Source organism: Notolepis coatsorum (genome assembly GCF_963971535.1).
Source record: "Notolepis coatsorum genome assembly, chromosome: 3".
NCBI lineage: Eukaryota > Metazoa > Chordata > Actinopteri > Aulopiformes > Paralepididae > Notolepis > Notolepis coatsorum.
In genome coordinates this window covers 2,876,523-2,886,462 of record NC_140167.1, presented here as the reverse complement: position 1 = coordinate 2,886,462, position 9,940 = coordinate 2,876,523, and positions in this window count along the sequence as shown.

Sequence of the window (9,940 nt, the reverse complement as noted above, 5' to 3'; positions counted from 1 at the left end):
GAGAATGCTCAGTGTAACGGGGTTGAGGGTTACTGAGGGACAGACTAAATAATGTTATTTTAATGAATAATTATTAATTTATTTAAGAATAAATCATTGCCAGCATTAACATCACATATGGATGTTTATGTTCATAGAAAAAAGTATGGACTTTTTACAAATGTTCTTGGTCATATCCCAAATACATTTTCTTGAAATGTATTGTCAAAATACATGGTGTCAACTGAAAGAACAACATAATGCATAATAAAAAAAATGACATTCTTGCAATGTTTTTACACTTTATTAAAGAGGACATTGCAACTGAAATAAATAGCATTTCAAAGCACATTTTGGTAACTGATTAGATAAAAGACACTTAAAAACATCAGAGGGACTCAAATCGGACCGGATTGGTGGAATGTACACTGTAGAGATTTACCACAACAACACTGCAGTGATTGTCCATAGCATTTCTATAGTGAAATCACATAAATGTATGGTGAATCACTACTGTTCCTGTGTATTTTGAACACGTCAAACAGAATTACCATAGAAATACTACTACATATGGGGTTATTTCTGCAATTATTTACTACAGTATTTTGAAAATAACAACAAAGGAATACTATAGTTTCACTCTAGCGGGTGAGAGAGGTCAGCCAGTCTCGGTTGACTTGCAGTAAGTCATGCGCCTCAGGTCTTCGGATAAAGAGGGACAGAGGAGCTTGTTCGCCTCCAGCCCACGTCAGGAGACTCAGTGCGTTGGCTTCATTAACACCCAGAATTCGTGCGTTTAGACATCTCTAAATAAATCACATCTAGATAGGTAAGAATCCATACCTTCAGGCACATTTTATCCGGTTGAATCCAGCGTGATGCTATTAGCTTTTTGGCAGCCGTAAGACCGGACAAGATTAGCCTCTTTACATGTACTGAGTGTGATAACTGAGAGACATCATTCAGCAACAATACCGAAGGCAGTACAGGTATGGTCAGAAACAAAAGTTCTGATAATTGTGTGGTTGCTTCTTCCCAGAATATCTTAACAGGGGGACATTCCCAATACATATGCATAAATGTACCGATCTCACCCTTTAAACACAATGAGCATTGTCAGGCTTGTTCAGTTCACAGATTGCTGTCATGCAGAGGGCTAAAAGCTGCGAGGATCCAACGTCTATATCTATGAGGATTATACAGAGGTGGTTCGACAAAAAAGGAAAGAGCTCTTGCCGGAGATGAGGGCATCGCGTTCTTGAGGCATGAAGAGTTAATTGTCTGCCCATCCACCCAAGAGCCGAGAAATGTCCTTTCACCAAAGTCCATTTCCAAAATACTCAGAATCCACCTACATTCTTTAGTCTAAAAATAGAATGAACATGAATGTCTTATATTTTTGTCTTTGAATTTTAAAATAATTGTAATTTTTTTTCTACAACAAATTAAATAGATTTTTATCTTTTTGTTATTAGGATTATGGATTGCTTGATTATCTATGTGTTTATGTTTGTGTATGTCTGTCTTGGACCCCAGGAAGACTAGCTCGACGTCAAGGCGTCCAGCTATTGGGGATCCTTTTAATTAAGCATTACATCACACGCAGGAGTGGTTTGTGACCAATAAACCATGCCTAGGGGTGGTTGTTAGGCCCGAGGCGCAGCCGAGGGTCGTTAGACCCCCCTAGGCATGGTTTATTGGTCACAAATCACGACTGCACGTGGTGTAAAGCTTTTATACAACTGCCAGATTCATCCAACCTTATTTCTATACAATAAACACACATTAATCGAAGATTTATTGAAAAAACCATCCGCCAGAAAAAGTAGTTCCCACAACTCCATGTGGAAGCAGCTTGAAGTGCATCCAACCAAACTAACACATCCAACTGTGTATTATTGGAATGATTGAGAGAAGTTGCCTCATGTGGAAGCAGCTTGAAGTGCATCCAACCAACTAACACATCCAACTGTGTATTATTGGAATGATTGATTGAAAATTTTATTACCAGATGCAGAATGGGTACAATACAGTACGGCTCAATACACACAATTGTTAAGGGAATGCATAGGAAAAAAACGTTTTCTTCGCCCTATTTTTTTATTTATTTCTTTTAGCCTAAACTTAACCAGTTGGAAACCAGGGGTACAGTAATAAAATTAGCAATCAACCAATCAATCAATTCAATAGACCATGCTCACTTAAAACAGCGCTGCTTCTCTCTCAGTCTGACTCCTGTTGCAGACAGGAGTGTGTGTGTGTGTGTGTGCGTGTGTGTGTGTGTGTGTGTGTGTCACAGTGTGTGTGTGCGTATGTGTGTGTGTGTGTGTGTGTGTGTGTGTGTGTGTATGTGTGTGTGTGTGTTTGTGGGTACGCCAGCGTCGGACAGTGAGAGAGAACGCTGCAGTCAGTAGCAAGAAGGAAGTAGAAATTTAAATCAATCAATTAATCTATCAATCAAACCGCGATTTTTCTTTTGTTCTAGATTGCCTCAAGACCCATCAATTACATCATCCAACATTGTTTAAAGGGCTAACACATTCCCCTTGACAGAATCGCTTCATATTTAGTCGTTTAGTCGCCATTAACATATCCATTTGTAAATATTATTGGCCACCTTCTTGTGATCCGGCGGAGTGATGTGATGTGGGTCGGTTGTGGGCGGGTCCTGGGCCAGCAGCGTGGATTGTTGCCAATAAAGACGTGTAAAATGACTGTTTCAGCCAATCAGAATCGAGAAATTTGCATGCCGTTGTATAATAAACAATACATGTCCTTAAACACAGAGCACTCCCTTTGACATTTAGAAAATGCCATCCATGCTACAGTAAACAACTTTTCAGAAATGATAATCTTGTCTTCAGGTGCCAACTAGTATAGGTGCAAGTTGATGTGCATTAAAAAACCAAGCAGCAAGGTGTGAGCCTCTCTCTGACACAATGCAGGTGTTGCAATGCTAGTATGAAGTAATGCTAATATTAAGGAGAGAGAGAGAGAGAGAGAGAGAGAGAGAGAGAGAGACAGAGACAGAGAGAGAGAGAGAGAGAGAGAGAGAGAGAGAGAGGTTGAGTTGGTCAGAGACTATATCTGTTGTTAGATTTCTCAAGATGCCTGTAGTCACTGGGGTGTGATCAGACACACACACACACACACACACACACACACACACACACACACACACACACGCACACACACACACACACATTCAGTTAAGTTGGAATATGACTGTAATACAAACAGTTCAGTTTGTCAGGTACATGCAACACAGATTACAGTGTTGACATCTGTCTGCTGGAGAAAATACCATGTTCTGCAATAAAAACTATTGAAGTGAGATGAACAGACTGAAAACTTTATTTTATTAGATAAAACATGTTGACAAAGTTTTACTTTGCAGTTGAAAAAAGGTAATAAATCGCAATATATCGCAATATTAATATCGCAATACTCAGCATATTGCAATATATTTTTAATCGCAATACTATCGTATCGTGACTTATATTAGTATCGTGATAATATCGTATTGTGAGGCCTCTGGTGATTCCCACCCCTAGTCTCTTGGCAAGCGTGGTCTGTTTGAACTGTGTGACAGTGATGTCAGCTATAGCCATGTTTCATTTATTGGAGATTAACGGGTCATTAACGTTAGAACTGATTATATGCAAGAGGTGCTTATCGCGCTGACCCCCCCCCCCCCCCCTGTCTACAGTGAATCAAGAGCCTAGAACAGCCACAGCTACACAACATCTAGGCATGATCATCATCATCATCATCATGCTGTTGGTGTTGTTGTTGTTGTTGTTGTTGTTGTTGTTGTTGTTGTTGTTGCTGCTGCTGCTAGTGATGGTGGGGGAGGGGGGGGGGGGGTAAGCTCCCCACTTCTAATTTCAAACTGTGATTTGAATCTCTATCTAGGAAATTGTATTTTCCAACAATAAGCCAAACGTAGACCTCCTTGAAGATAAAACAGGGAGACAACTGATTTAGACAAACCAATTTCAAAAAGAAGAAGAAGAAGAAGAAGAAGCTTTCTCAACAACCATCTTCCGGTCTTACTTCCTGCGCTAACGTTCTAATCTAAACTGCTGCCACCGGTCGTCACGGAGGGGAATTGCAGCCATTTTGTATAAATAAAAAAAAAAAAATGAAAAATACGGGGAAATATTTTAACGGGAGGACGGCGGGAGAGAAGGTTGAAATACAGGAGAATCCCTGGAAAAACGAGAGGGTTGACACAGGTATGATTTCAATATGTGCGTCTTCACCATGCAGACCTGTGTGGTGTGGACTATGTGTGTGTCTGTGACGTTACTCATACCTATAGCCTAGCATTGCAAGCGTCACAGTAAAGTCCTCCCTGTGAGGCACGCTTCTGAAACAGCACTAGAAATTAGACATTACATCTTAAATTACAGCGGCTGATTTGGTCATTTTATGATTCAAGGCAGGTTTTAGGCTCAAAATGTGAATCAAACAAAAGCTAATCTACCAGTGAACCAACATCCTGCATTATGGAGACGACATGTTTACAAATGTATGGCTGAACTACATTTCCCAGGGCTGTGTTCACGTCTTGTGCTCGCCAACACTAAACACATTTTCACATCAGCTATTTAAAGTGCTGTTGAGGAAACCAATTCGTATTTCCACAGAATAGCAAACAACGTGAAAACACCCATAATTATGCAAATGATGCAGCTTGTCATCGTGCGACTCTCAAAACAGACCCTCCCCTCAGTTTAGGAGTGATATAAAGAGGCCCGCCTTTTTGTTTAGAGTCGGTGAGCTCAAGAGAAGAACGAGGAAGCCGACGTTTGGGGCAACATCTACATCCAAGCGTAGAACATTCAGCACGTACCCAGGAACAGGTGAGCCTTCAAAATATGATCTACACTACCTACTATACTAACATGTCTACTACTGTGCACTCAACACTGCAGCGCACAAGTTTCAACACCGTTTGATGATCATTGTTGCTCAGCTGAAAGAGTTGTGCCCTTCCTGCTGTCTTGTCGTACAGAACCTGTAAGTCGCTTTGGATAAAAGCATCAGCTAATTGACTAAATGTAAAAATGTACATTCTATGCTTCTATAATGATGTCTTGATTTATTACAACTCATCCACTTCGCAAACGGACTTGAGGCGAGGACTTTAAGAATCCCACGTGAGGGTGGCAAGATGCGACTGCTGTTACCTCGAGTATCGGAGGGGACTCGTGCTATGTATGACTTAGTCCACATTGCAGCCGGCTTGTGGGAGGCAAGAAACAGCGTTCAAAGACAGGGGAGGGTTGAATTGGATGATACGAAAATTGGGATGGGAGAAAAAATAGAAAATGGGATAAAAAGTGGATAAAAAAAAAGAATCCCACGTGAGAGCTGCCGTTTCGCACAGGAAGCGTAGGGCTGTCCTCGAGTGAACACATTCTGAATCTAATAGTCGTGAAACGGCTTCAACTAATGGAGTTGATTTCAATCGACACGCAAGTAGAATTGTGTTTCACCCGTATGCAATCGTGCAGAGGGGCCTCTTTGAATCTTTCTAATTAAGATTTCTAATTAAGATATCGATGTGCTGCCGGGTAGCGCAGCGGACTAAGCGTCTGTCTACCACCACAGAGACAGTGGGATCGAATCCAGCTGTGGTGCTTCCGGGTTGGCCGACCGTCCATACTAACACAATTGGCGGTGTTAGCGGGTGGGAAACCCGGCGAGGGTGGGTCCTGGTCGTTGTAAACAGCGACTCCTACAGTTCGGTCGGGGCGCCTGCACAGCAAGGGAAGGATCTGGGAGAGGTAGTGTGACCCTCCACACGTTACACTCCCCCAGTGAGAGTCCGCGCTGCCAGGTGAAAAGAAGCGGTGGGCTGGGTACACATGTGTCGGAGGAAGCATGTGATAGTCTCCGCCCTCCCGGACCGACGGTAGGGGGTAGAGTGCGCAACGACCAGGAAGGGGATTGGGAACTAGACGCTTCCCCATTGCCCATTTCTAATCGTCTCGTTTAAAACAAATAAAGCATGAACATTTGTCATGAACATGAGCATGGTGTACCTTTCTGTGGATATTCATCCACAATCTATAGCTCAACATGAAACAATTCGCAATTAATCGTAAAATAATTACGTATAATTTTATTTCAACCAAAAATGCTTAAACAATAATGTTTAGCATTTTAGCAATTCAGCAATTTAGCATTTATGCAGGTGAACACCAGGAAAGCGGCAGGCCCAGATGGTATAACAGGACGCATACTTAAGTCCTGTGCCAACCAGCTAGCCCCGGTGTTCACCGCCATATTTAATCAATCCCTGGCGGAGTCAGTGGTCCCTGCCTGCTTCAAGATGTCTACCATCATCCCTGTACCGAAGAAACCCTCCCCAACATGTCTCAATGACTACAGACCGGTGGCACTCACCTCTGTGGTCATGAAATGTTTCGAGAGGCTGGTCAAGGACCACATTTGTGCTCCCTCCCCAGTGATATGGACCCTATGCAATTTGCATACAGAACAAACAGGTCCACTGACGACGCGGTCTCCCAGGTACTGCACAGCACCCTCTCTCACCTTGACCGTCAGAAGGGGGGCTATGTGAGACTGTTGTTCATTGACTACAGCTCAGCGTTCAACACCATAGTCCCCACCAGACTGGTGGACAAGCTGATCGAGCTGGGTCTGAGCTCCGCCCTGAGCGCCTGGGTACTGGACTTTCTGAGTGAAAGACCCCAGGCGGTCAGGGTGGGGGGTCAGACCTCCAACACCATCACCCTGAGCATCGGGTCCCCCCAAGGCTGTGTTCTGAGCCCCCTGCTGTACTCACTCTACACACACGATTGTGTGGCCAAGTTCAGCTCCAACTCCATAGTGAAGTTTGCAGACGACACAGTGGTGGTGGGGCTGATCTCGGACAACGACGAGAAGGCCTACCGGGAGGAGGTTGAGGTACTGGAACGCTGGTGCCAGGACAACAGCCTGCTCCTGAACATTGGTAAAACCAAGCTGATCGTGGATTATAGGAGAGGACAGCAGGAGACACACACACCACTGATTATAAACGGGGCTACCGTGGACAGGGTGAGCAGCTTTAAGTACCTGGGGGTCCACATCTCAGAGGATCTGACATGGTCAACACACATAGACACAGTCGTAAAAAAGGCGAAGCAGCGCCTCTACCACCTGAGACAGTTAAGGAAGTTCAGAGTATCGGGGAAGATACTCCAGTCCTTCTACTCAGGAGCTGTAGAGAGCATCTTGACCGGAAACATCACTGCCTGGTATGGAAACAGCACGGCACAGGACAAGAAGGCCCTACAGAGAGTGGTGCGCTCAGCCGAGCGTACCACGGGTATTGCACTACCTCCCCTGCAGGTTCTATACAACAAGAGGTGCAAATCCAGAGCCTGCAGAATAATGAAAGACTCCCACCACCCCAATAACAGCCTGTTCCAGCTGCTGAGGTCAGGCAGACGCCTGCGAACCCCAGCTACTAGGACAGAGAGGCTTAGGCTCAGCTTCTTCCCCCAGGCCATCAGAGCCTTGAACAATGAACACTGAGTGCCACAGAACACTGAACTATCCACACACAAGCACACATGAGCACACACGCGACACGCACGCTCACACACTAGCAGCCACTTTAACACTTTAACATGAGCAGGCACACACTCATGACGCACACACCCACACTTATGGCCAAAAAGGAAAGGCCACTTTAAATTAGTATAACAACAGTAACAGTGTATTGCACTACCAAAGCTACCTAGCATGTCCTATATGCTCTGTAAATAACTATGTACAGATACCGAGATGTCCCACCATGTTACCTGTTACCTGTTTATTGCACAATGTTGTTTTTTATTGGATTCTATTATATGTTGTACCACTGTATTGCACATCGTTGCGGGCAAGACCACCCGCATTTCATTGTATACCTGTATGCCGTGACAAATAAAACTCTTGACTTGACTTGACTTAGTGATAGAAGGGAACTAATTTTGTGCAAAAATGGAAAGCTTGCCAATGTTCATGAGGCAGAATTATTACAATAGCCGATAATAGATTTTCCCAATGATAAATCCCTAAACGGGTAGACCGCGCGGGAAACTAAAGTGACGTCAGACAACACCTCCCTATTGGTGCGGTTGTGCCATTACTTTACAAAAGTTATACTGGCACATGGGTTTAATACAGCAATGGATTATGGGTAAATGCAACGTTAAAGCAGTGCCAATGTAAGACTGACTTTACATTAAACGAATGACAATAATATAGTATAAAGTAGGGTATTATTTGGACTAAAGAATGGTGTTGTCTCACCCTACTCGCATGTTGAGGGAGAGCACCATACATTATACACTGAGGAACCACGGCCGAGAGTGAGCTCTCCGGGAACAACCCCACTGTGCCCGTGGCTGTCCGGCGTAAAACTCCAAAAAGAAGAAGAAGAAGAAGAAGAAGAAGAAGAAGAAGAAGAAGAAGAAGAAGAAGAAGAAGAAGAAGAAGAAGAAGAAGAAGAAGAAGAAGAAGAAGAAGAAGAAGAAGAAGAAGAAGAAGAAGAAGAAGAAGAAGAAGAAGAAGAAGAAGAAGAAGAAGAAGAAGAAGAAGAAGAAGAAGAAGAAGAAGAAGAAGAAGAAGAAGAAGAAGAAGAAGAAGAAGAAGAAGAAGAAGAAGAAGAAGAAGAAGAAGAAGAAGAAGAAGAAGAAGAAGAAGAAGAAGACGAAGACGAAGACGAAGACGAAGACGAAGAAGAAGAAGAAGAATTCTCAGCAACCATCTTCCGGTCTTACTTCCTGCGCTAACGTTCTAATCTAAACTGCTGCCACCTGTCGTCACGGAGGGAATTGCAGCCATTTTGTATACATTTAGAAAAATACTGAGAAATATTTTAACGGGAGGACGGCGGGAGAGAAGGTTGAAATACAGGAGAATCCCTGGAAAAACGAGAGGGTTGACAGGTATGATTTCAATATGTGCGTCTTCACCATGCAGACCTGTGTGGTGTGGACTATGTGTGTGTCTGTGACGTTACTCATACCTATAGCCTAGCATTGCAAGCGTCACAGTAAAGTCCTCCCTGTGAGGCACGCTGCTGAAACAGCACTAGAAATTAGACATTACATCTTAAATTTCAGCGGCTGATTTGGTCATTTTATGATTCAAGGCAGGTTTTCGGCTCAAAATGTGAATCAAACAAAAGCTAATCTACCAGTGAACCAACATCATGCATTATGGAGACGACATGTTTACAAATGTATGGCTGAACTACATTTACCAGGGCTGTGTTCACGTCTTGTGCTCGCCAACACTAAACACATTTTCACATCAGCTATTTAAAGTAGTGCTGTCAGGCGATTAAAATAATTAATCTAATTAATTACAGGATTTGTATTAATCGCATAACCATTTTATGCCTGATATTCTATATTCTATAATCATATTTCAAATTGCATGTGTCCGGATGGCAGAATTCAGTACTTGTAGGAGCCAAAGGTATATTTAGGTTATTGTATTATATAATTGTCATAATAGAACATTCTAGAACATTTGTGATGTCACAGTATGATGTCATGGTTGAACATTCTAGAACATCAAACATCAACAATTCTCTCAGCCAGGTCAGTGTGCATCTGTGGACCATCCATCTGGATATCTTTGTTTTACACTGGAGTGGCTGTGGACATAATTTTTCATTATCAACGAACGTACTACTCACGAGTAAGTAATTTTAACCAGTAGAGTGGAACGTCTGCCCTCATAGTACTGTATCTACAAAACCTTCTGGTGAATCATCTTCCATTGATTAATTTGCTTAGATTTTTCAGGTCTGGTCAATTTGAGCATGGTGCTATTCACAGTCAAAGATACAATTTTTTTTATTGATATTCTCATTTGGTTCATTACAATTTACTCAAGCCTAGTAACAGACACAGTATTTCTGACACTGGGAATACATAGATGGACC